General features: G+C 44.6%; 1 long non-coding RNA gene across 7 annotated transcripts in view; it reads right to left on the bottom strand.

Annotated features, from left to right (window-relative positions):
- Window positions 1-27,704, bottom strand: part of LOC116284338 (uncharacterized) — a 316,577-nt gene that overhangs the window by 116,700 nt on the left and 172,173 nt on the right. The window lies entirely within an intron of this gene.

Here is a 27,704-nt window from a genome sequence, read left to right as displayed (position 1 = left end):
CCCTTTAAAATAGCACCCAAAGTAATAAAATATCTGGGAATAAATCTAACCAAGGAGGCGAAAGAATTATATACAGAAAACTATAAACCATTGATGAAGGAAATTAAAGAAGACTTTAAAAAATGGAAAGATATTCCATGCTCTTGGATTGGAAGAATCAATATTGTTAAAATGGTCACACTGCCCAAGGCAATCTACAGATTTAATGCAATCCCTATCCAATTACCCAGGACATATTTCACAGAACTAGAACAAATCATAATAAAATTTATATGGAACCATCAAAGACCTAGAATTGCTAAAGCATTACTGAAGAGAAAGAAAGAGGCTGGAGGAATAACTCTCCCAGACTTCAGACAATACTATAGAGCAACAGTCATCAAGACAGCATGGTATTGGTACCAAAACAGACATATAGACCAATGGAACAGAATAGAGAGCCCAGAAATGAACCCACAAACTTTTGGTCAATTCATCTTCGACAAAGGAGGCAAGAATATACAATGGAATAAAGACAGTCTCTTCAGCAAATGGTGTTGGGAAAACTGGACAGCAGCATGTAAAACAATGAAGCTAGAACACACCCTTACACCATATACAAAAATCAACTCAAAATGGATTAAAGACTTAAACATAAGACAAGATACAATAAACCTCCTAGAGGAAAACATAGGCAAAACATTATCTGACATACATTTCAAAAATTTTCTCCTAGAAGAAATAAAAGCAAGAATAAACAAATGGGACCTAATGAAACTTACAAGCTTCTGCAGAGCAAAGGAAACCAGAAATAAAACAAGAAGAAAACCTACGGAATGGGAGAAAATTTTTGCAAGTGAAACCAACAAAGGCTTGATCTCCAAAATATATAAGCAGCTCATACGACTCAATAAGAAAAAAATAAACAACCCAATCCAAAAATGGGCAGAAGACCTAAACAAGCAATTCTCCAAGGAAGACATACAAATGATCAAAAAGCACATGAAAAAATGCTCAGTATCACTAATTATCAGAGAAATGCAAATCAAAACTACAATGAGGTATCACCTCACACCAGTCAGAATGGCTGTCATTCAAAAATCCAAAAATGACAAATGCTGGAGAGGCTGTGGAGAAAGGGGAACCCTCCTACACTGCTGGTGGGAATGCAGTTTGGTGCAGCCACTATGGAAAACAGTGTGGAGATTCCTCAAAAGACTAGGAATAGACTTACCATATGACCCAGGAATCCCACTCCTGGGCTTGTACCCAGAAGGAAATCTACTTCAGGATGACACCTGCACCCCAATGTTCATAGCAGCACTATTTACAATAGCCAAAACATGGAAACAGCCTAAATGTCCATCAACAGGTGACTGGATAAAGAAGATGTGGTATATTTATACAATGGAATACTACTCAGCCATAAAAACCAACAACATAATGCCATTTGCAGCAACATGGATGCTCCTAGAGAATGTCATTCTAAGTGAAGTAAGCCAGAAAGAGAAAGAAAAATACCATATGAGATCGCTCATATGTGGAATCTAAAAAACAAAAACAAACAAACAAACAAAAACAAAGCATAAATACAGGACAGAAATAGACTCATGGACAGAGAATACAGACTTGTGGTTACCGGGGGGGGGGGGGGTAGAGGGTGGGAAGGGATAGACTGGGATTTCAAAATTGTAGAATAGATAAACAAGATTACACTGTATAGCACAGGGAAATATACACAAAATGTTATGATAAATCACAGAGAAAAAAATGTGACAATGAGTGTGTATATGTCCATGAATGACTGAAAAATTGTGCTGAACTCTGGAATTTGACACAACACTGTAAAATGATTATGAATCAATAAAAAATGTAAAAAAAAAAGACAGCATTCAATGGGTGCTTACTCTCTCCTAGGTATCATTCTATATGCTTCATATGAATAAATCCATTTTAATCCTCATAAAAACCTTTTGAGGTGGGTTCAATGATTGTCTTCATTTTCTAGATGAATCAACCGAGGCACAAGGAGGGGAGAAAACTTGTTCCAGGTCACAGAACTCATAAGCATCAGAGCCAGATGAGGACACAGGCAGTTGGGCTGCAGCATACAGCTTCCTAAGTTCACGTAAGACTGCCTTCACCATACACCATGGCCTGAGCACATATGTCCCTAGTCTGTCCTATGCCTGTCCACAGTCTCAGCAGATGCTCATAAGCAGAAGAGGCTTTAGATGTGTGGAGGGGAAGGTAAAGATAGAACCCAGCTCAGTTAGAAAAGCTGCTGGTTGTCAGGGGAAAGGAGCTCAGACCACAGCACCCACGCTTGGACCAAGGCAGCAATGGGAAGAAGCAGGAAAGGAATACAGGCTTCTCACAGATCCAGGAAGGGGATCATGTGGGCAAGAGAAAGGGCGGGTGGGCCTCAATGCCCAAAAAGGGAACCTCAGGACCGAAGGGAGACTTGATTCTGAGACTTTACACAAAACTCTTCTCAGCATCTTCTGTCTCTCTAAACTGGTTGGAACCAGGGCTCCTTGTCAAAGCCACTCTTAAGTGAGGGCAGAGAGGCAGGACCAGGGCTGGGGGAGAGTGGATGCCCTAGGATCGTATCTCAGGCAGTCCAAGGATTTGAGTGGTGATAAAGAGACTGGGGGACAAGGATTCCCCTGAGGCACACTGCTGGTTTCTATTCAACTTGTCACTCACTTCAGTCACTCTTATTTCCTGTTATGATAAACAACAAAACAGCTTACTCAGGGAGCATTTTCTAAGAGACAAGTCATTTTCAGGCACAGATTACATTTGACAGTCACAACCATCTCACATGGGAAGCAGCACATTTTAAAAATAAGGCTACCAGGGCTCGAGAGGTTATGTGTCTTGTACAGGATCACAGCTAATTAGAGGAAGTGGAATCAGCACCATCACCTGTTAGCCCCGCCCCATCCTCACACCTTTCCCTGTAAGGAGGGCAAGTGGAATTAAGTCAGGTTTGATCCCTTAAAAGAAGGTGGTGCTTTGTCTGTATCAATCATTCACACTTCAGTATGATGTATTTCCAATCTGGTCTTGAGAGTAAAAGAACAACAGGGCACACTCACTTGAAAGTTGCAACAAAGGCTCCACCAAGGGGTGGAAGGGAAGGAGTGCAGTGAACATCGAAAAACAATGTTCCCCGGTCTCAATTTCTCCCTCCTGGGGGACTCAGTTGTTGCAACCAAGCTTACAGAGGCTCAGACCAAGGCAGAAGGTGTCTGGTGAAGACGATCAGCTAGTAACAATAATAATTATTGAGACTTTCCAGGTGCAGGGTGCTGGGTTGAGCACTTGGGAGGCTGTAGTAAAGAAAGAAGGCAGGGGTGCTTACATCCCAGGATGAGGAGAAGCACCAAATAAATAAGTACACAAATAATGGGAAGTGGAACAGGGGCTGCAGACAGCATGTCATGATTTGAGAGTGGCAGGGTGGGGTTACTACTTTGGATCTGTGTCAGGGAAGGCCTCTTTAAGAAGGTGACACTGGGGTAAAATTTGAACAAAGAGAAGGTACCGGGCTGGCCGAGATCTGGTTGATTGGAAGAGCAAAGTCAGGACCCAGTGTAAGAAAAGTTAAATTGACACCCACAATAGTAATCATGGGATGGTAGCAGGAGTTGCTAACCTTTATGTGGCACTTGTGATGTGATGGGCACTGGCTCTAGGTCATTCCCATGTGTTATATTTCACACTCACCACAGTCCTGTGAGGTAGGTGTTATCACGATCCCCATTTGACAGATGAGAAAAATGAGGCAAAGAGAGGTTAAGTGACTCAGCCAAGAAGAGATCAGAACCAGAAGGAAAGAAAGTTGCTGGATGGTTAAGTGTCAGGTCCCTAGGGTCCCAGCACTGAGTCCCAAGAGGTAATATGGTCAAAGAACTCAGGGGTACTTGGCGGCCTTTTGCAGGCTACGTGCAGGACCCCTGCTTCCATCACCAAGCTCAATGCCAAGAGTCTAACTGAGCAGTACCACCAGAGAGATCATGTCATTAAAGGAGGGGTCGCCACACCCACCTCCGCACAGATTCCCCCACTCAGGAAACGGCTGCAGCAGAGGGCTGAGTGGGAGGCCAGCTGCACACCACATACTGCTCCTCTCATTTCCACTATAAATAACACAGTTCGGAAAAAGAAACCTGCGTGCAGGGCACTTTCATCATCACACCCACTTTCTGGTCTGCTTGCTCCATGCAAGTAGCGTGATGATCTGAATCCAAAGTCAGACACGGCGAAGTGCAGAGATCGAGTAGTTCACATGAAGAGATCCAGATGGAAGGTCTCACCTCACCAAAACCAGGAAGGGGCGTCTGTGTTCTTAAGGAATACACACTCCTCATCCTGCAAGACTCGATCTCCACTAAAGATGTCATCAGCCAAATCAGAGACCGCCTACCCTGCCCCTCATCCCCTCTGTCTCTCTTTCTCATGGTTCTGGTCTTTAATAGAGCACATGTTAGATGATAAACCCTCTTTTCTCTGTACCACAATCCCTTTTGCTACTTAGAGGACTTGCAGACTTACAGATGCAGAGCTGCAGGACCAGGTCCCCAGCAACAAAGAAGCTCTCTCCTGCTTCCTCCCTGGAGGGAGGGCAGCTCGCCTGATGCCAGGAGCCCACATTCACAGGAAGTCCTCATCAAGTCCAACAATCCACAATCTGTAAGTTACTATTCATAAGAAATGACAAGAGGGGAGAGGGAGGAATATGTTCACTGAGCCCCTACAAGATGGCGGGTGTTTTAGATACATTACTTCGCGGAGGCTAATCCTATTCCTTATTCAAGTATCACTGCCTCCTTTTTATAGGATGGAGGGACGAAGAGTGTTTCCAAAATTTGTCCAAGGTCACACATGGACAAGTGTCATACTTAACTCCAGGACTGACTGACTCCAAAGCCTGGTTTCTTTAGCCACACTTTCCTCCAACTGTTCTTTTCTGGTGCAGCACACACACACGGCCAAAGACAGCAATGGACACAAACAGATTTTACCCTAACTCTGATGCATCAAAATATGTACAAATTCACAATGCTTTTAAAGGTTCCCCATCTCTGAGACCAGAATGAAGGACATTGCTGCCTGACTTCCTTAAGTGTTTAGGCTGCAGCACAGCTTTTATATATTTCCAAGCACCTGGCTGCCTCTTCTCTGCTCCAGGAAGGATAATAGATGATCCAGCTGAGATTTCAAGGTTGAGGCTTTAGACACTGGAAAACAGGCTTTCAGTGGCTATTTATTTTATCTATAGTGTCCTCAGCTGCCCCAGGAAGTGAAGTTACTACACACGCCCAGGCAGGGGCCGAGCAGGGGTGCTGGATACACATTTGGGTCCATGAGCTATGTATCCGTGCATGTGACCTTCCAGAGACAATGGGTGTAAAGGTGAGTTACAATGCAGACTCTGTCTCTTTCTTGCTACACCCTGAGCAATCCATTTAATCTTTTGATACGTCCATTTTACCATCTGGGAAATGCAAATTACAGCATTACCACCAAACTTATCCTAGACTCAATTATTGCTGTGATGATACGGCATAACAAACAACACCCAAATCGCAGTGGTTTACCTCCACAAGCATTTATTTCTCAGTCACAGCCCTGTAGGGGGCCCGAGGCACGTTGAGTTTAGGTCTTTTTCATTTTAGAATGAAAGGAAGGAGGTATCCGGAGCGGCATCTTTCCAAGATTAGTCACAGGAGTGCAAGAGGGCTGGTCAAATCACTTGAGTACCTGTTAAACTTTTGGTTAGATATGGGGTACATCACATCCACTCACATCCCAAGAGCCAAAATCAATCACATGGCCAGATCTAAAGTCAGTCTGGGGACTATACCACAAAGCAACAATAATCAAAACAGTATGGAACTGGCACAAAACCAGACACATAGATCAATGGAACAGGATAGAAAGCCCAGAAATAAACCCACACATTTATGGTCAATTAATATATAACAAAGGAGGCAAGAATAAACAATGGAGAAAAGACAATCCCTTCAATAAGTGGTGCTGGGAACACTGGACAGCTACTTATGAAAGAAAGAAATTAGAACATTCTCTAACACCATCTATAAAAATAAACTCATGGTGGATTAAAGACCTAAATGTAAGATCAGATACTATAAAACTCCTGGAGTAAAACATAGACAGAACACTCTTTAACATAAATAGCAGCAATATTTTTTGGATCCATCTCCTAGAGTAATGGAAACAAAAGCAAAAATAAGCAAATGGGACCTAATTAAACTTAAAAGCTTTTGCACAGCAAAGGAAACCATAAACAAAATGAAAAGACAACCTACTGAATAGGAGAAAATATTTGCAAACCATGATTAATTTCCAAAATATACAAACAGCTCATACAGCTTAATAACAAAAAAGCAAACAACCCAATCAAAAAATGGGCAGAATACCTACATAGACATTTTTCCAAAGAAGACACACAGATAGCCAACAGGCACATGAAAAGATGCCCACATCACTAATTATTAGAGAAATACAAATCAAAACCACAATGAGGTATCACTTCCTACCAGTTACAATGCTGATCATTAAAAAGTCTACAAATAAAAAATGCTAGAGAGGGTGTGAAGAAAAGGGAACCCTCCTACACTGTTGATGAGAATATTAATTGGTGCAGCCATTTTGGAGAACAGTATGGAGGTCCCATAAAAAACTAAAATTAGAGTTACCATATGATCCAGCAATCCCACCCCTGAGCATAATACCCAGAAAAAAACTCTTAACTCTAAAAGATAAATGCACCCCAATGTTCATAGCAGCTCTGCTTACCATGAAGTGGAAGCAAACTAAATGTCCATCGACAGATGGATGAATAAAGAAGATGTACAAGGGAATATTACTCAGCCATAAAAAAGAAAATAATGCTATTTGCAGCAACATGGATAGACATAGAGATTATCATATTGAGTGAGACAAATCAGACAGAGAAAAACAAATATTATGTTACCACTTATATGTGGAATCTAAAAAATATAATACAAATGAACTTATCTACAAATCAAAAATAGACTCACAGACATAGAAAACAAATTTATGGTTACCAAAGGAGAAAGGAGGGGGATGGGGGATAAATTAGGAGTTTAGGATTAACAAACACATACTACTACATATAAAATGGATGAACAAAGACCTACTGTATAGCACAGGGAACTATATTCAATATTTTGTGATTATGTATAATGGAAAAGAATCTGAAAAGTGTGTGTATGTGTGTATGTGTGTGTATATATTTGTTTATGTATAACTGGATCACTTTGCTCTGCACCTGAAACTAACACAACCTTGTAAGCCAACTACATTCCAATTAAAAATAAATAAATAAAATCTGAGGAAATATTTTCCACCCACTGGGAAAGAATGGAAAGAGTGGGGAGGTGTTCCAGTTATCAGCAGTGTAAAAAAATTTATTCCAAAACTTAGCACCCGCAAACCAGCCATCATATTTCACTCGTGACTTTATTGGTCAGGAAACTAGGGAGGGCTTAGCTGGCCTCTCTCCTGAGGTTGCAGTCATCTGAAGGCTCAGCTGGGCTGGGCGACCAGGATGGCTCCCTTCACATGGCTGGCACTTAACCTGGGAGTCATCTGGGCTGGACCAAAATGTCCACACGTGGCCTCCCCCAGCCTGGATGACTCAGGATAGTTGGATTCCTCACATGGTATCTGGCTTCCCCAGGCTGCATGTCCCAAGAGACCAGGCAGAAGCTGCATGGCTTTCTCTGACCTAGCTACTTCCAAAGTTACACTGTATCAATTGTACTACATTGTAGCGGTTGCAAGTAAGTCACTAAAAACAGCCCAGATTCAAGGGCAGGGAACTCAGGCCCCACCTCTCAACAGGAAGAGCGTCAAAGAATTTGTAGGCAAGGTTTTAAACCATCACAGGAGGCACAAGAGGAACAAAAATGAACGTTATCCATGAACCCCCCATAAACGTTGTAGTGAGAATACATGTAGTGTTTAGCACAGTGTGTGGTGTAGAACAAGCACTAAACAAGTAAATGGTAGCCACACAAATCACAGAGTCACTGGGCTGAGATTCCGGAAGATTCGTTACCTTGCTCGAGCTAACTAGATTCCCCTGATGAGGCTGAAAGGCCAACAGTGACGGGGCAACTGCTGGCAGCTCACCTGCAACGTGCCAAGCGCTGTGCTGGGCAGTTTCCATCCAGGATCTCATTTATTCTCCACAACAAGCTTGTGGGGCTGTGTCGCTGCTGTTACCCATGTCGCCTGAAAACTCTCACTTCCACCCAACACCTTAAAAAGTGTTGTGAACATGCCGCAGTGGGTGTACTTGGGAGAGCAGTCAAGCACCCCCCCCCACCTCTCTGGCCCTCCTCTCCACTCCCGGTTTAATGGTCCACACAACCAGAAAGCCCGTGCAATTTGTTCATCCCTTTATCACAGCGTTAACCCCACTGTATGTCACTCTGGCCCCTCTCTCACGTCACTGAGTTCCTTAAAGACAAGGACCATGTCTCATCTATTTCTGGACCTTGTGCCCAAGGCAGGACCACCCCAGAGGAACACAGACATCTCCCATTTTGCTTACAGGTCCACTCACCATCCTTCCTCTACCTGTATGGACCCCATCAACAGGCTCCCTCGACCTCTGGTCAGTCTTGACCGGGGGTGGGGGGTCCTGGCAGGGCATCAGAGGAAGGGAGGACAGTGCAGTCAGGGTGCTGATTCCCTGGCTCCCTCTCTGCAAGGTGGCCTGGGCCTAGCTGTGTCTCTCAGCTTAAGGACCCAGCTGCAGACCCCCAGCTTTCTCTCCATGACTCCCTCCAACCCACGTCCAGTATCTGGTACTTCCTCCTGCCCCTCCCTTTTGACCTGGGGAAAGGAACCCTGTTACTAGCCCCCAGTACAGCTCTACCCCTTATGATTGCCCTACACCTTGCCCACACATCCGTAAACAGACCTTTTATTAATTCTGCCTTGAGTCAGCCTAACTGGAATGTGCAGTCTGCTTCCTGCTGACCCCAACTGATACGGAGGTGCTCAGGGGACAGTTACCAGACACAAGTTTCAGCTGCAAGGCCTGTGACCACTGACTCTCCTGGATGCATAGGCCAGGCCACAGGACCCAGGATGCTATGGAGGGTGTGGCCAGTTCTGTTCGTCCTTGGGTGATTAAACTGCAGGATCACTTCCCACCTGGAGCTGTCAAACTCCCATCCAGGGCTTCATTTAGGGACAGAGCTGTCTCTCACCTGACGTCTCAGTGACAGGGAGGATTTCAATTACAGCCATCAGGGGCCTCAAGGGCCTGACGCATCTCAGGAATGACGTGAGGCAGGCAGGTCCTGCAGTGCCCTGAGGCTCACCAGCCTGACTCTCACCCTCTCCTCCTCCTATGAGGCTGGACAGCAGTGAGCCCTCTCCAGGCCCACAGCCAGCTGACTGCTTCAAGTTCCCCGCTTAAGGAAAACTCCCAAAGCACCCCTGGCAGGGAGTGTTACCAGCATCAAATCTACTTGGAGTCATCTCTGAACTCCTAAGGCCTCCTGTTTTACACTTGCAAAGCACCTGGACTCCCCTTCCGAGCTCTTACCACACTTGTAATTAATCAGTCACTAGTATAAACATCTATATGCTAATCTCCATCACAGTAGTCCTGTTAAAAATGAAGTGAGATTACGAAGTCAGATCAAGTCACTCTTCAGCTCAAACCCTCAGCTGGCTTCCCTTTTCACTAAGTAAATGCTGTTCTTCACAGTGGCCCATGAGGCCCTACTCAATCAGGCCACTATGATCCCTCACTCTATTTCACTCTGCTGCAGCCACGATGGCCTCCCTTTAGTGCCTTGAACACGTCCAACATACCCCTGCCTCAGGGACTTTGCACATGCTCTGGTTCCTTTGCCTAGAATACTGCTACCCAGACAACTTAATGGTTTTCCCCCCAACCCTACCTCCCTTTTAACTCTTTTAAAAGATTCACCATGACCAGGGAATAGGCAAATATACATGACACACAAGTATTTTTTTTTCCAAAAGTAAATGTTTGATAACTTTGTAACAGAAAACAGTAGGCTACAATCACAGCTTTTGTGGTAACTGGTTTTCCAGTGCCAGGTTACCCAAGGTGTACTGCCTGGTTTTCTAGTTCTTTCTTGGGTCATGTGACCAATGTTCTGGAAATGAGGAGTTCAGGTTAAAATCACCTCCAGTGTATGAGGGTCCTTTCTAGGCCTGATCACAGGTCATACTCTGCATTTTCTGTTTCGCTGATTTTTAATAATTTATTGAGGTAAAACTCACATAACATAACACTAACTATTTTGATGTGGACAATTCAGTGGCATTTAGAACATTCACAATGTTGAGCAACCATCACCTCTACCAAGTGCCAAAACATTTCCATCACTCCAAAGTAAAACCTCATACTTATTAAATAGCTTCTCCTTCATCCTCCCCACCTCCAGCCCATCTCCGTTCTTGTATTTTAGGTCATTGACCCATATGGAGTTAATTCTTCTCTATGGTGTGAGTTTGTGGGCCAGCTTCATTCTTTTGCATGTGCATATCAGCTGTCTCAGAGTCATCTGTTAAAGATGATAATTCTCTTCTCCATTGGTGGATCTGGTACTCTTGTCGAAAATTAACTGGCCATAGATGTATGGGTTTATTTCTGCACTCTCAACTATTTCCATTGATCGTTACGTCCGTCCTTATACCAGTACCATACTGTTTTGATTACTTTAGCTTTGCAGTAAGTTTTGAAATCAGGGAGTCTGAGTCTTAACTTTACTCTTTTTTCAAAATTGTTTTTGCTTTTGGGGGCCTCTCACAATTCCATATAAATATGAGAATAGGCTTTTATATTCCTGCCCCAAAAGGCCACTGGAATTTTGATAGAGTTTGCATTGAATCTGTAGCTTATGTGAAGTTTTCCAGTCCATGAACACAGGAAGAATGTATTTTTTAATTTAGATTTTCTTTTATTTCTTTTGGCAATTACTTTGTATTTCACACCTTTGGTTAAATTTATTGCCAGGTATTTTATTCTTTTGGTTGCTATTGCAAATGGAATTGTTTTCCTAATTTCCTTTTTGGATCTACATGGGCATTCTTTAAATGGTACAGGGAGAAGACAATTTGATACAACTTTTCTGAAGTCTAGTTTGGTAATATGTCTAAAAATACATGTACTTTATGACTCAAACTTTCCAAATTCAGGAGTTTATTCTAAAAAGAAAATAAGACATGAAGATATGTATATAAAAATGTTCACTCAATCTTGTTTTGACAATTAAATTTGGAAACAACCTAAATGTCTGTCAACAAGAGACTAGTTAAATAATGATACTTCCATACAACGGAATACTGTTACAGCCATTTATAAAATGATGATGCAGAATTATCTTATTAAAATAGAAAGATGTCCCCAATATGTTATAGAGCTATTTTTAGTTTATACAACAGCATGTGCATCCCAATGAGATAAAATTATGTATTTCTATCACATGTCTCTAAAGATCTGATAAGATATGTGGCTGAATGTTAATAGTGTTTATGTTTAGGTGGTCATATTTGAGATTTTTTTTAAAGAGATATTTTTAAAACTTGAAAGCGCCACCATGATTCTGAGTGACAGGACTCAATATGGTAAAGGTTTATTTCTTTCCAAATCTATAAATTCCATGACTCCAAATCAAAATAACTGAGTTGTTTTTAAAGACCTTTGAGAAATACCTCTGCTGTTTATCTAGAATAATAAATGTATAATAATAACCAGGAAAGTTATTTAGAGGGAAAAAATGGGAGTTTTGCCCTACCATATTCTAAATATATTGTTAAGCTACAATGTGGTACTAACCCTAGAATGTGTTCATTCTGTTAACAACATGGAGTTGGCTGTCAGTATCTGTAAAATGAAACCAATGAATGAACAAATAGCCCTATTTATCAGAGAAAGGCAACTCTGAACTATGACTGTCAGTGACAAAAAAAAATTAATGATAATACTTCGCATTATGGTGGGTGTAAAAAGACACTAAGCAATGCTGATAGATGTGTAAACTGGTACAACTTTTTCAGTAAGGCAAATTAGCTACATGTTTACAAATGAATGTCAACTATGACAGTGTTTATAACACATTTGAAAGCAATATTTTGTCCAGAAATTTTTTAAAAATCAGTTAAATTAATTTCATAAAATGGAATAGCAGGATGCCATTAAAAATGATTTGTACATGTAGACTTCTTGACATGGAAAGATGCTCACAATATACTGTTGAGAGATTTCTTAAAAATCAACAACAACAACATCAAATTGTAAACTTCTACTAAACAAGTATTTATAAAGGGCCCTCTGATGGCCGGCCACTGATGGGAATTAGAGATACATAAACTAGACAGGGTCCCTATACGCATGAGGTTTACTGTCAGCACTGGGGAGAGATACGAAAAAATGCCTGAGCATTCCGGCAGGAAGATGCAAGCTGCTGAGGGATGCCCGACAGGGGATCTAGAGGTGTCGTGAGGAAGGATGAGCAAGAGGTGTCCAGGCTCAGTGGGGGCAGGGCCACAGGAGGAGGAGAAAGAGTGAAGTTGGGCAGTGTTCTCAGAGGAGGTGGGAGAAATAAGTATGTACCCGCAGGTCAGAAAGGCAGACCTCAGCAGAGAAGATTAAGGGTTTTGCCTCCTCAGCCCTGCGCAGGGCCCATCTTCTAGAAAGATCCCTGGGTGGGCTGCCTTGTGCCTCCATACCCCTCCCCCGCAGGACCCCAGTGTTGCTTAGAACAACCTCTACAGGCAGCCTGGCTCCCCCAGGGAGCGTCTGGAGTTCATTCAGGCACCACGGGAGCCCCAGTTTGCGGGGAGAGCTGCAATTGTGAGCCAGGAGAGGGCTCTCCATGAAGGCCGAGCCCAAGTCACGAAACGCACACAGGGGATTCACCAGCCTCAATTCTGGGGGAGCGAACAGGACTCCCAACCCCCGTGCTCTCTGGAGAGCCAAGTTCTGGCTCTTGGGCTTACAAGTGGAGCCAGGAGGTTCCCTGGCAGGTCCAGAGCAAGGAGGCAGCCCTGGGACAGCCCCAGCCTCTGTGGGTGCCTGGCCACCAGAGGCTTCAGGAAACAAAAAGGTTCTGTCCAGGTCTGAGAAAAGCAGAATTTTATGCACATATTTATTGCCCTCCTGGCAATTTCCAAATGCATTGTCAGTAGGAAACAGTCTCCCGGACACTGAGATGAATCAAAAGCCTGTTCAGAAACGCATGATGTGGGTATCTCACATAACCATATACACTAGTTTCTTACGGTTTTATATTCAAATCAACAAAAATTTATTGAGCACAGCCTCCCTGCGAGACACCACACCAGGTGCCACAGGAGCATGCGGCAGATAATACACAATCCCTGTTTGTCCCCAGCCCTCAGCGGCTCACGCTCTACCAGGGGTGGGGAGTGACTAACACACTGCAGGACTTTAATAGAAGGACCGCTGTGCTAAAGGCTGTCATAGAGGTACAGACAGCAAGATGGGAAAATGGGAGGAAGTGATTACTTCCCACGGGAGGATCAGAGATGTTTGAATGTAGATACAATTTTTCCTAAGCACCCCCTCCCATGTCTCATTTCATCCTCCCAGCGACCATATGGGATAAGCATCATTACTGTCTTCATTTTACAGATGAGAAAACTGAGGCTCACAGAATCTCAGTGGACTGCCCAGTGTCACGCAGGCAGTCAAATCTGTTTGACCCCATCACTTGGGCTCTAGGGATGATACCAATGGTTCTTCCTCAGGAGTGTGTATATTACCAAAGGCGAGAAGATTTTTCAAAATCTATGGACCTACACTCTATGGCAGATCTACTGAATCAGTCTCTCGGGGTGAGTCCTAGCTATGTGTGTTTTGAAAAAGCTCCGTAGGTAAAGCTGCTCTGCTTCCTGATTTACACCACGCACTGAGAGCTTGAGTGGGATTTCAAGGGGTGAGGGCAGGGAGGAAAAAGCATTCCGAGTAGATGCAACTGGACAAGCAAAAGTGCAGAGCTAGGAAAAGGGAGGGCTTCTTTGGGAAAGAGCAAGTGGCCCCAAGCAGAAAATCAAAGGAAGGGAGAGGCGGGGTAGACCAATGTGCCTGGGGGGCCTGGCACATCACCAGTGCCCTTCCTGACTGCCCAATCCCTGCTCGGGGCTCAGCCATGCCCAGTACTCTGTCCACACAGGCCGTGGCCTGAGCATCAGCCTTCAGTGAGGAGGCGCGAGATCTCCTGGCACCGTGGACGGAAGGAACCAGCCTCTTTAGAGGGAGAGAAAGGCCTGTCAGACGTTACTGAGCACCTACTAATTGCCAAGCACTGCCCTGAGCTCTCTGCATACATTATCTCATTGATTCTTCCTGGCAGTTCTGAAAGTTGTTATCATTATCTGCCTTGTTTAAAAGACTCATGAGGTCCAGAGAAGAATTTGCCCAAGGTCACATAGTCAATAAGTGACCCAGCCAGGATTCCACCTCAAATCTGTCTGACTTCAGCGCTTGTGCTCTTTACTCTGGGGCTGAGTGCTTTTGGAAGGCGGTCCAAAGGGGCCTTGCATAAGAGGAAGGGGACACGGGTCATATGGCAAGCAAGGGAAACCGTTCCAGGGGAAGGAGTGAGTGTGACTCTGCAGCCTGAGTTCCCTTAAAAGCAGAGCCTGAGACAAGGATTTGAGTGCAGGTAGCCTATTTGGGAGGTGATTTCGGGAAGCACCAGGAGGGAGTGGAGAAGAGAGAGAAGACAAAGAAGCCGATAACCGGTGTAGGTTACCGCTGTGGGCAACCGGAGCCCATCCCACTGGGGACCCTCCCGGAGACTATGTGGAGCTCACAACAGAGCCGCCCCACCCAGGAGCAAGGAAGGTAGCGTCTTTACACTCTCATTGGTTGAGAGTGCTGTTCCCAGCGCACTCACTCCTCTGCACTGCCATCCTGCCCTGTTTGAAGGCTAAACATTTACCCTTGGCTGGGAATGCCCTGGCAGAGAAGTTGCTGGAAGCCTTTGGTCTACATGAAAATTGTCTACAAGCGACCTCCAGGGCTGGCTGATGGGATATGTGTGGGACGTCAACAGCACCTCCTACAACAACTGTATTCAATACTTGGGGACTGCAGAACAAAGCATCCCTCACGAAGATCTCCTTGTGTGAATCGAATCTAGAAAATTCACAGGAACTGGATCAAAGGAACTAAGAAAAGGCATGTGAGCAGAAAAAGAAGGCTCCGGGACCTGAGGGTCAGGGCTGTAATCTAGTCGGATACGTTAAGTTCACTACAGAAACAGGTGGGGACTGAAAGATGGGGCTGGTCAATTGTAGGAGCAGAGACCAAGCTGTCCCAGAAACAGCGGTGATGGGGTCTGTCCCAGTCCTGTCCCAGGAAAGGGACCCAAGGTCAGTGCATCGCAGGGACTTCTAGTCCCACCAGCCAGACCAGCCCTCCTGTACGATGGACGCATCTCAGGCCTGGTGCCTTCAAACATCAAGGACTGGTCTCCCCGGGGCTGAGAGCAGACTCTTCCAGTACTTTCCCATGTAAATCTGGCCACAGAAAGAAAACTCCTATAATGGTTTTTAACACCAGGGTCATAATTCAGTTCCTAACCTCAAGTAATGCAAGTCTGCCTGAGGGATCACCCTGTGCCTCACATGGAAGTAAACAGGCTGCTACTCTCCATGACCCCCATGCAGACTCCAATTTAAGATTATTCTGTGTGGCCTCACCAGGTACCACCACCAGCCTACCCCCAAATTCAAACGATCCTCACAATGCCCTTTTTTTTTCTATTTAACTTTCTACAGTAAGCCGCATAAGGAGGCTTCATTCAAGGAGAAGGTGGCTCAGTCACAAGCCTTGGTCACTCATTCTTTCCTGAACATTCTCTCCAGCTGCATGTGTGTCTGTCTGTGTGTTTATCTCAATGTTAATGCATGTGCTTGTCTGTACACATATGTATTTGTGTACTTGAATGTCTGTGTAAACATGTGCATGGAAACAGCAAAGGTGAGCCCTGCGGTCACTGTCACTAGTTCTATGACCTTGGGCAAGTCACTGATAACCCATCCAAGGCTCAGTTTCCTCATTTGTAAAATGACTTTTACAGCTGACTTCTCACAATGATTCGAGGGTTAAAACGAGGTGATGCTTATAATGCAGTTCAGCGTAAGCCTGAGTTAAGTGAGTCAATGCCAGCACTTGACATTTGAAGTTATGATTTCAGGTAACTCTGTGTGTGTGTGTGCGCATGCTGGTCCCCTTTAGGAGTCCACGGATACTGATCTGTTTATGACTCTTGCTCTATATCATGTTGTTGTCACCAATGGGATCAGTCAAGGGAACGCCTAGCAAAAGACCACAAAACCAGCATGATGTAATTTGAAAGAATGACTGCCAGACACCAGTAGAAAGACGACACAAGAGGATCTGAGAGCCAGACAGACAGTGGACAGTGGGATGACCAAGTTGAAGAGAACAGTGTGCCTGGATTCAGCACACAGGACGACATGAGTCAGAGTGTGATGCCAAATCCTCCTCTGCACAGTATCCTCAGATGGACCAGAAGCCTCAGGCCAGCAGCGTTCATGGGCACAGAATCCCAGCCTGTATCTCAGGCGAACACAGACTGATGCTTTTCACTAGACTGCAGTTAGAAAGGAACAAGCCTGCCCTTGGTGGGTTTGGACTGGGGGTGGGTCCAAACCCATCCAGGAAAAGACACTTCAGAGAGCTCTTGCTCCCTCGTACCACATAGTGGGGCTCTGGATTTGACTGTTTATCTCCAGTCTCAGAGCCTAAGATGATTATTCTGATAAACTGGAATGAATCTCACAGCAGAAGGGGAGCTCGCAACAGCCCTGCTGATTTATCACCCTTTTCAACCCAGTTGGGTTCCAAGAGAATAAATCTTGCTTGCCTCTGGCTAGGTACCCGCAATCATGCCACGGACCGTGGCTTTCATATCCCATTAACTCTGAATTACTCAGTCTGGGGCTGAGCTGAGAGGTAATTTAAAATGGCAGAAGGGGAAAAATGTTCTGATTTAGATCTGATAGAGACAGGATTAAGTCCTCCCATTTTTCAGGGCTTAAATGTGAGCTTTGTGGAGGGGAGTACCTTCGGGTTGGACCGGATTCCTGCAAAGGACCTGAGCCACAGATTAAATAAAAGGACTTGAGACAAACACCTGTTCCAAAGATCCGGAGGCTCCAAACCTGAGTTTCTCAGGGGACTCGGTCTATTAAAAAAAAAATTGCCATTTTCCGGAGTGTAAATTATCACAACCCTTTAGGGTAGCAATTTGGCGTTATCTATCAAAATGAAAAAGGCGTATACCCTCTGACCCAGACATTTCACTACAGAAACATTTGGATATGTTGACGGGGACATGTACAAGGATGCTCGTTGTGGTCTTACCTGCATTACCGAAAATCAGAGACAAACAAAATGGTCCAACAATAGTGGAATGCCTTAAGAAAAGATGGTACACTACTCCATGAGAGAACAAGCATCCGTTAAAGAGAATGAGGCAGAAGATGGTCCATGATACATTATAGAGTAAAGATAGTCATAAAAAAGCAAAGTGCAGAATAGTTTCATGTAAAGTATGCTCTAATTTTTCAAAAAAAATTTTGAAAATTAAAACCATTGGTTTTTTTAAATCTATCTTCATTATCTTAATATGCAAGGCATGACTCTTTGTCAGCAATCCCACAGTCTCTGCAGTTTGAGCCACTTTCAACATCCCAAAATAAATGTCACATCCAGCCCGGCTTGATATTTCAGTCTCTCTGATCAGGCCTTCTTGCTCAGTGCCCAGCTAACATTCTTGGCCTGCCAGAGAGACCACTCACCAGGTCAGAGGGGAAGAAGAGGAGGCTTTTCTCAGCAGGAATCTGCCTAGTTCTCATCTTTACAGTGCACGTAGAGAGCTATGCGCTCTCAGCACTGAATCACCTACAGTTGCAGGCATAAGCTCTCGGGCTTCCCTGCACCCATGGACATAAGGTGAGTCTGTGGGAGGCAGCAGGCAGGGGACTTAACTGCTCTTAAAGAAAGAGCTTAGCCTGACATTCAAGGCCTACATTAGTCAGGATAGAATAAGATACCCTACAGAATCACATACACCCCCAGATCTCAGTGGCTTCACATAACAAAGATTTATTTGCCCCTCACAAGAAGTCTGGTCCTAGCTAGGTGGTCCTCGTCCATACAGTCACTCAGAGATCCAGGAGTTACACTCTGTGGCTCTGCCCTCTTGACATGTGGGCTCGTGAAACAGGAGAAGGGAGCCCTGGGGGAGGCACGTGCATATGTGTTTCTTACCTGCCTGAGCCCAGAAGTCATTCCCACTAGTCCGTCGGTCAGCACTGTGACATGGCACCTACCTAAACCCAAGGGAGCTTGCAAATTAGAGCGTTCTACGTCCCAGGAAAAAGGAACTGTGTACTTATCACCTTGTCTCTGCTCCAGAACCTAACATCCCTTTCCCATTTTACCTCACACGCACTTCCTCACGCACCTGTGATGCTCAGCCCCCTCCACGCTGACATCCCCACCAGGCACGGGAGACCGGACTCCAGCCAGCAGACAGATGGGATACTACACGCACGCCTAGTTTCCTGCCTTTGTGCTTTTGTTGGTGCTATTTATTCATTCAACAAACACTTACTAGGCATTGAGAATATCCCAGCACTGTGCTTAGTCCTCAGGAAGCAGTGACAAACAAGGCCCATAACCTCTACCCTCCTGGAGCTTACAGGCCAGGGGCCCACTTCTACCACCTCTGCCTCCTAAACCCTACTGGGCTCTGCTCAGCTGCTGGCCCGCCTCTCCTCATCCCTGGTGTGCTGGGAGGACTCACTGAGTTAATGCAGCGGAAGGGTCATAACCCAGGCTTGGCACAAAAAGAGGCAAATCCCCAACAAATGTGAGATGTCGGTCATCGCAGCCGCATTATTGCAACAGGACCACGTAGAGGTGCTCCCACCTTCCAAAGTCTACTCACCTTTTCACTGCACCTGCCCCCAAAGGCTGAATCTCAAACCCCCCTTTCTCACTTATTCAAAGGAGAGGACCTTGTCTGTAAACACAGCATAGGGAAACCAAAAGACTGAACAGGGGCCGAAGCTCCCCAGGAGGTTCTTGGAATTTTTATTTTGGAGCCTTGAGACAAAAGTCATCTCTTCTAATGTGGGGAGACCTGAGGCCCTTTGAGGGGGTTCAGGAACCTTCTATACCAGATACACTGACGTAACGAACCAAGAATGAAGAATGAGGATTGTAAGGCCTTATGGACTCACTTCCTGTCCCTGTCTGCTCAGGTGTCACTCCCCAGAGAGACCTTCCCAGACCACTCTGGATAAAAACACCACCTCCATCATTTTGTATTTCTGAACCCTACCTTATTTTGCCTCAGGCCATTTGTCACAGCAATAAACAGTATGCTGTGCAAGATTTCAGCGCCCCTCAGCCTGGCGAGTGTGCCAGCCACCCAGCCATCACCGTCGATGTACCAGCTTCCCAGAACGGGTGGGGTTATCCTTTGCACCATCCCCCACACCCAGCTCAGAGTCTGAAAGCATACACGCTCCCCAAATATGTTCTTTGACTGAATGAATTCTACAAAACAGGATGCCAGAAGTGTGCTTCTGCACCCCCACTTTTTTACATCAGGCTACAGTCAGGATTTCTGTCCGCGCTTGTTTATAAATAAAATTAGATTCATCCAAAATCGAGTTATTCTTCATGCTCAGTTAGTTATTATAGGAATTTAAAAGCACTTATTTGGATAATACCCAGGTCATTTGGAGTTGGCATCTTCTAAAAGTTGGAGCCATTACAGATAAACGCCCATGCTGGGCTCCAGGCACAAAAAGTAGCAACACGGTTCATTTCCTGGAACATCTGATGAAAGGACAACTCCATCCCCCATTCCCTAAATACAGGCTTTTTCTAAACAAACTATTCAATACATAGCATGAGATTGCATTTGTGTCCCAACATGGGCTTCTGTTAACATACCTCATGCTGCTTCTAAAAATCAGATAAATTGGTTAAATCCTTTTAAGAAAATTAGGCAAGCAAAGATGCCTAATCATTAGCTCTAGAAACCCATCACAACTATAATAGAAGCACAGTAATTATTCTTAAGGCCATTCATTTTTATAATGCTTGTCATTTCTGGGTATTAACTCAAACAGCCAGAACTTGGAACCTCTTTAGGAGATGCCCTTAGTATCAAAGATAATATAACTCATCACAAAATTTGCTGGTGGTGTTTTATCTTCCATTCCATTCAATTGTCAGTGATATACAGAATGACTATATAATTTACCGCTCAAAGAAGACGCTTAGGAAGAGTGAAAAGGGCTCTGTTAATATGAAAGATGATGCCAGCACAACAAAGTGGGCATGCAGTCACCCTACTTTTGTATTTGATGCACTTCCCTTACGAGCAAGGTACCCAGGCAGACTCTGCAGGGGAACTGGGCTCAAGTCCTGGGAGTGAAGCCTGGAAAGAAAAGTTGGAGCTAGATAAGGGATCAGTAAACTTTTTCTCAAAGGGCCAGAGAGCAAATATTTAAGTTTTTGCAGACCAAGAGGCCAAACTGAAGCTATATTGAGGTATGTCTAGAACCATTTAAAATGTAACCGTTTAAAAATGTAAAAACTATTCCTAGCGGTTGGCTGGATTTGGCTGGTGGGCCAATCTCTGAGCTGGAGCTTCATAGATAGTAAATACTGAGCTAAGAAGTTCGGATTTAATTCTGTGGCCGGTAGTTTCCAGAAATATATTATTTTAGGAATAGAAACATGTCCTTAAATGAAAGCATATATGGAAGTCCAATATGTATGCAAAACAAAAATGAGTCTGCTGTGTTTGGAACGGGGATGAGAGGCAGGGAGCACAAAACTCTCTCACCCTCAGCGGCCTGCCCAGAACCCCCCGGGGGTCCTGCTGATCACGATTTGAACACCACAGCCACAGTCGGCGGGGTGCCATTAAGACTTCTGAGGACAGGGGAGAAGTGGTCACAGCTGCGTTTTAACAAACAGTCCCTCGGGTCGCTGCATGATTAGAAGGCAGAATGCCCAGGGAAGACAGATCAGCAAGGAAACCAGAGTTCTGGGAAAGTACAGGTTAGGGATGTTTCTGAAGCAGACATCAAGATGCCGGGCTTGAGGGAGACTCAGGCACCCAGGCAGGGCCGGCTTCGTGGGCATGTGCCCCGTGTGGTCTCAGAGGGCCCCTTGCACAAAAGGTTTAACACTCTGCTGGCACCATCTTGAAATTCTTCATAACTTTCCAACCAGGGGCCCCGCACTGCCGTTTGCACTGGGCCCGACACTATCGTGGGCAACCAGGGGACTCTGTGGAACTATCATCATGCCTGAGTTTTCTGCTGATGGGCCAGCAAGCTGGGGAGATTTATCACCAAATCCCACCCACCATGGGTCCCCAGAAATTGCAGTTGACCCACATGCAGGCCAGATGTCCTCTGTGGCTAGAGATTACCTATTAGGCAGAGAGGCACGAAGCTACCACCATCTTCCAGAACTCTACCAGGTGACCTCCCAGGTGGGATGGGGGCCTCTGAGCAAGGCACCAACCAGGTTTCCCCCCGCCACCCTCGGAGCTGCTATCAAGAGACAACACAGGTTTGGGGAAGAAATCAGACTTTAGGGCACTCCAAGAATGACAGCGTACCTGCCATGATTCCTTCAGCCAGTCATTCGAAAAATGCTCCTTGAACACCTGTTCTCTGCCAAAGTTCTACCTGTGTGTGCAGCGCTGTTCTACATGTTGTAGAAAAAAAAACAAGACAGAACTTACAAGCAGGTGTTGTCATTCATAAGGCCCAAACAGCAGGAAGAGAGCAGAAGTGCTCACCCACCAGAGGCCAGGACCCCTTTACCCTAGTTCTTAACACATGCAACTCACAGCCTTTCTTTTAAACCTGAAAATACCCAAGACTCCCTCCAAGACTTCAGGGTGAGCAAGGTGACGGGGCCTGAAACACAGAAGGGAGAAGAGGGCTGTAGTCATGAGCCAGAACTTTCAAAGGACTTTTAAAGGGGCACAGATGACACGCGCCTGAACATAATGATCTCCTTGTTAACTGAGATTTTTAACTTTCTTAACATATCACACAACCCTCATAAACTGCTGGTGGGATTATAAACTAGCAGAGCCGCTTTGGAAAACAGCGTGGGAAAGATTAAGCATAGAGTTACCACGTGACCCAGTAATTCCACTCCAAGGTGTATACATATCAAAGAGAACTGAAAATGTAATAGAGAATAACCCTTGTTTTGTTGGAAATTTTCAGGGACACCATGACCTGGCCCACGTAGGCGGCTGCAAGAACAAAGAATGCCGGCAGCAAGAAGTTTGCGACAACCAACCACACCCCCTCCCTTGTTTTTTTGCATAAAAGGAGCCTGTATTCTGACTGGAGCTGGATGGTTCTCCAAGACATCAGTCTGCCATCCTCCCAGTCTGCCGGCTTCCTGAATAAAGTCGCTGTTCCTTGCCCCAACACCTCGTCTCCCGATTTATTGGCCTGTCATGCGGCGAGCAGAACGAGTTTGGACTCGGCAACAAAAACACACGTACACACAAAAAGTTGTACACAAATGTTCACAGAAGCATTATTTATAATAGCTAAAGTGGAAATAACCCAAATGCCTATCAACTAATGAATGAATAAATAAAGCGAGGTGTATCTGTACAATGGATTATTATTTAGCAACAAAAAGGAATAAACTTCTGACACATAATATAAATAACATGGATGAACCTCGAAAACATTATACTAGGTAAAAGAAGCCATTGTATTGTAAGTATTCCATTCTTACAAGCACACGTATTGTAAGATTCCTTTCATATGAAATGTTCAGAGCCAAATCTACAGAGTCAGAAAGTAGACAGTGCTTGCCTAGGGAGGGAAGTGGTGGAAGGAATGATGAGTAACGGATAAATTAGACAGGGGTTTTTTTTGGGGGGGGGTTGTGATAATGGTTACATAACTTCAAAACCATACTAAAAAACACTGAATTGTACACTTTCAGTAGGTGAATTGTGTGCTATGTGATTTATATCTCAATAAAGCTGTTATTTAAAAATATTCCATGAAGTTCTGATATCAGTAAACAAATTGACTGCCCACTTGGAGCTTCCATTCCAGTGAGAGAGGACAAGGAATAGTCAATGTGATAATCAAATTAGACAGTATGTTGTTGTACAAGATGATCTGTGCTTGGGAAAAAATAAAGTGGAGTAAGGATAAGACACCTGGGGTGATGTGGAGAGCTAGTTACGGTAGTTGTCGGTAAGAAGGTAATATTTGTGCAAAGGCTTGAAGGAGTTGGCCGGGAGGCCATCTGGGGAAAGAACATTCCTGGTAGAGGGCACAGCCAGTGCAAAGGCCCAGAGGCAGGACTGTGCTGGCAGGATGAAGTAACAGCTCCAGCCGAGCTGGGCAGCATGAGAGAGGAGGGCACGAGGTAAGAGGGAGGGTGATGAGGTCAGAGAGGACACTGGGGTTCCTGTAGGCCTCTTGTCAGGCCAAGTGAGTGCAGAGCCTCAGAGATGCTCAGATCAGACGCAGAGCTTCAAAGGGAAGAGGAGTAACCTGATGGGATAAATTAGGGCTCGTCTCCTCCTCTTCATGGCTCACCCAGCTGGAGACCAGAGCTCTTGCCACTTTCCCCTGAGCAGCGGAACCAGGTAGCCCAAACCCACCTGGGCAAAGGACGGGGTGTATATCATGGGGATTTGCCAAGCTCCAACCCCGAAAAGCAAAAATGAGAAGCTAGGAAGCAGGCTAACAGGAAACTGCAATTTCACCATCTAATAACCCAGCATGTTTGTGATTTTCAGGTTCCAATTTCTGTATCGTCACGGTCAATTACAGGTCACAAATGATTTCCAAAGTGGGCTGCCCAGGGAAGCAGTTGTGTAAATCCATTTTCCACAGCCTTCCCACTCCCAGGCTGTTCAGAACATTTGGAGCCAGAGGGTGTGGGAGGGGACCCCCGAGTAGGGGGAGTGAAATGGACTCAGCCTGGGACCCCAGATGGTGTTTCTGCTCCAGCTTTGCTAGTGCCCTCTGTGTGACCTTGGCCCAGTCACCTCACTCTCTGAGCCCTGTCGCTACAGGGATGATTACACCCCACAGGGATGCCGTGAGGCATTCCATAAAAAGGGACAGTGGGAAACACCATATGCCAAACCCGGCCCTGAGCCCGTCCTGGGCAAGTGCTTTCATCCCTTTTAACAGCTCTAGTGAGACGACTCATGTAATGGTTTTTGGTGAATTCAGAGTTGTGCAACCACCACCAAAATCTGATTTTAAAATATTTCCATCACTCTAAAAAGGATACCTTCAGAGCTATCTTTTAGAGTTCCATACATAATAACATTAATGCCATAAAAAAGCAAGAGAGAAAAACAGTTTTTTATTGGGTTGAATAACATGAAATTGCCATTTGTTCAAATATGGGCAAATGCACATCATTTAACCTTTAAAAACATAACATTTACAAACACAGAACTATAAAATTAGTTTGCATATTAACTCGTAACCTACATGTGATTGCCTATGAACTGCCTGTTATGAATTTATATATTCTATTATTAAAAAGGAAACTATGTATGTTGGACTTTGTGGGTGATTTCAGGGATGTGGGATTTTTCAAGGGAGAAATTTTGACTAGACTCCATTTCCACCGTAGGTACTGTCTTTAGAAACGAACCTTCATGAGGATTTTCGCACTTTAGAGCCAGCTCGAGGTCGCCTCTAGTTCACAGTTGAGGAAAGGGAGGCTTTACAAAGCAGAGGGTTCGCCCCATCACTGCCAGCCATGCAGCACTGTGTCAGGAAATGTGCATAAAAGTTGTAAATGCAAACCCCTTGTATCTACAGCATGAAAAGGTTATGGCTTGTACTTTATTCTTTATTATTTTGCATGCTTACTCTTTTTTGGGGGGGGGGGTCTCTCTCCTGTACTGGAGTCTAAGACCCATGAGCAGAGATGCCAAGTCTTCTTTTCACCTCTATACCCTTGGCACTTAGCTATACAGCTCTTGGCATCTAGTACATGCTCAATAAATATGGAATAAATGAAATGAATTTGATGGGAAGGAAAGACCCAGATTTACACAAGTAAAGACCCCTCTTCCTCTCTCTCATAGCCCAGCATCATTGTAGACATTAAATGATGCTTTGTGGGAATGACTGCATGAACAGATCCAAAAGGCTTTTTTTTTTCCCTAAAAGGCTTTGATATCAATGTATGACAGACCCACTTTGAGCCAGGTCAAGGAGGCCCTCTGCATCTCCTAACACACGGCTGAGACACTGTCTGTCTGCTTGAGCAGAGCACAGGACAGTCTGCCTCCCAGCACCTAAGTCAGAGCTTCCAATCCCAAAATCCTGGCAGAATCTCCAGCTTGCCTAACATTTCCAACTATGTGTTTCCAGGTAGGTGTGCAAAGAAACTAAGGGATCACTCTCGAGCTTAGAAAAAGGTCTGACGTGATACACGCCCACTGGTGAAGCTCAGTCACTTCTGGACGGTGGGATGTGTGAGAGGCACTGGTGAAGAGGCTTCTACTTTTCACATCTACTTTTGGATTGATACCTTTTTTTTTTTTTACAATAAGCCTATAAAAATAATCAGAGGAGTTAGGAAGTATCATATAACGATATAAATCCAAATTAAAAGTCAGTAACACAACACCCAAAGCGAACCCTAATGTAAATTATGGACTTTGAGTGATAACGATGTATTAGTGTAGGCTCATCAGGTACGATAAATTACCACACTGTTGGGGGACGTTGACAACGGCAGAGGCTAAGCACATGGGGGACTGGAGTATATGAGAAATCTCGGTACCTTCCTCTCAAAACTGCTCTTTTAAAAAAAAAAAAGTCTTTTTAAAAATATTTAATCATTTAAAAAATGGTAGCCAGCACCATATCCCAAATAATTGCATAAAAATTATGAAAATCGTATGTATCCACCTATTTGAGAACACAGGAAGATTCTAAACTTCCTATATGCTGCCGCTAATTCAGATTCCTTGCCAGTTAAACCCTCCAGGCCTCAGTTTTCTCATCTGTAAAATGCACTTCCTAATGCCTGTCTCACAGATTTGTGGGACTGTGTGTGACAATTCACAGCAAAGTGCTCCTCGGGCATAAAGTAATATAATGCAGATCTGCTGGTGAGCATTTCTGGCCTTGTCTAGGAGATTGGCTGATTAAATCAACTGGCCTGTTTTGGAAAACAATATGGCTGGTAGCAAGAGCTATTTATTGAACAAACGAAGCGCTTCCACAGCAAAATGACCATTAAGGAGACCTATGTCATAGTAGGCTCAACATCCGGGACACAGCTCAGCTCTGCACAGAGCCAGCACCCAATATACTTTCACTGAATGAGCATTTATTACAGAAGCAGCCACTCTAGCAGGAGATGATCACCGTTTTCACAGATGGGGAAACTGAGACTCAAAAGAGAGAGTGGCAGAACAGCTTTACTAATGTCAAAGCCATTTTCAACCAACCTCTGCCCTATTTCTACGGCATAAAGAAGTGATGGAGGGAGGAAGGACTGACGAGAAGACAATAAAGGCAAGAAAGAAGGACGAAGCTACCAGAATCCAAGTGATTAGTTCCCACTTGAATTAAGTTGCAAAAAGGAAAAAAAAATACCATTTGGGTGGATAAATATGTGTGCTACCTATTGTCAAGGAGTGAGCATTCTGTACTTTTTTTTTCTTCATCTGCCATGGCAACCAGAAAGCTTTAGAATCAGATTTATCGCTGGAGGAAAAATCAGCTCCAGAAGCGCTGCCTCCCTCCTGGAGAAGCTGCTTTCTGATTTACGCTTCTCTCTGCCCCATGGAAACACCCAACCCCTGCCCTAAACCTGAAGCAGCCTGGAGGAGTTTTCGCATATTGTAGTAATTGGTCTGGTCTTTGATTCCTTATATTTCACTGGCCCTCTACTGATCACGGGAGCAGAGTCAACTGTAATTAGGCGTCATAAGGATAATGATTTCATTCAGGCTCCTCTAATGGGTTCGTTCATGTACAAGGAAAGGTGTTATACAGCATAGTCAGATACTTTATCGCCTTGTGATAATTGGAGTTGCCGAATTACAGGAACGAAGCAACCAAAGGTAATTTCCTATTTGGCTGAAGCCAGCTGGCCTCCCCCTGGCCTCCAATTATCATATTTCTTCTTGGAATCAGGTCTCCCATCCACTCAGAAGCTGCTGTGAGCTCCAAGCTATTACCAGGGACTCTAAGCTACCACCAGAGCCGTGAAGTTCTAATTTTCTCAATTCCCAACCTTGGGTGTCAGCTCTTTACCAGACAGCTAGCCCTGTTCTTTACTTCAGGTGATAAATAGGCATGAACAGCTTAGTGAGCAGAGAAGCAAATAAACATTTGAAAATGATCAGGCCCTGAGAATCTTCTATCAGATAGTGTTATAGGTCAGAGAAAACCGCAGAATGAAGCATGGAGAAGAGGCTAAACCAAATTTGCCCTCTTTCGCTCAGAGTCCCCAGTGACAGCAGCAGGAAATCTCTTCTGCTCAGATGGGTCTTTCGACAGTGCTGTCAAACTCCACAAAATAAGCTGATATCACA

The sequence above is a fragment of the Vicugna pacos genome, chromosome 19, assembly GCF_048564905.1.
Source record: "Vicugna pacos chromosome 19, VicPac4, whole genome shotgun sequence".
In the NCBI taxonomy this organism is placed as follows: Eukaryota; Metazoa; Chordata; class Mammalia; order Artiodactyla; family Camelidae; genus Vicugna; species Vicugna pacos.
The sequence above is the reverse complement of the archived record's forward strand: the minus strand, read 5'-3'. Positions and strand labels throughout refer to the sequence as shown.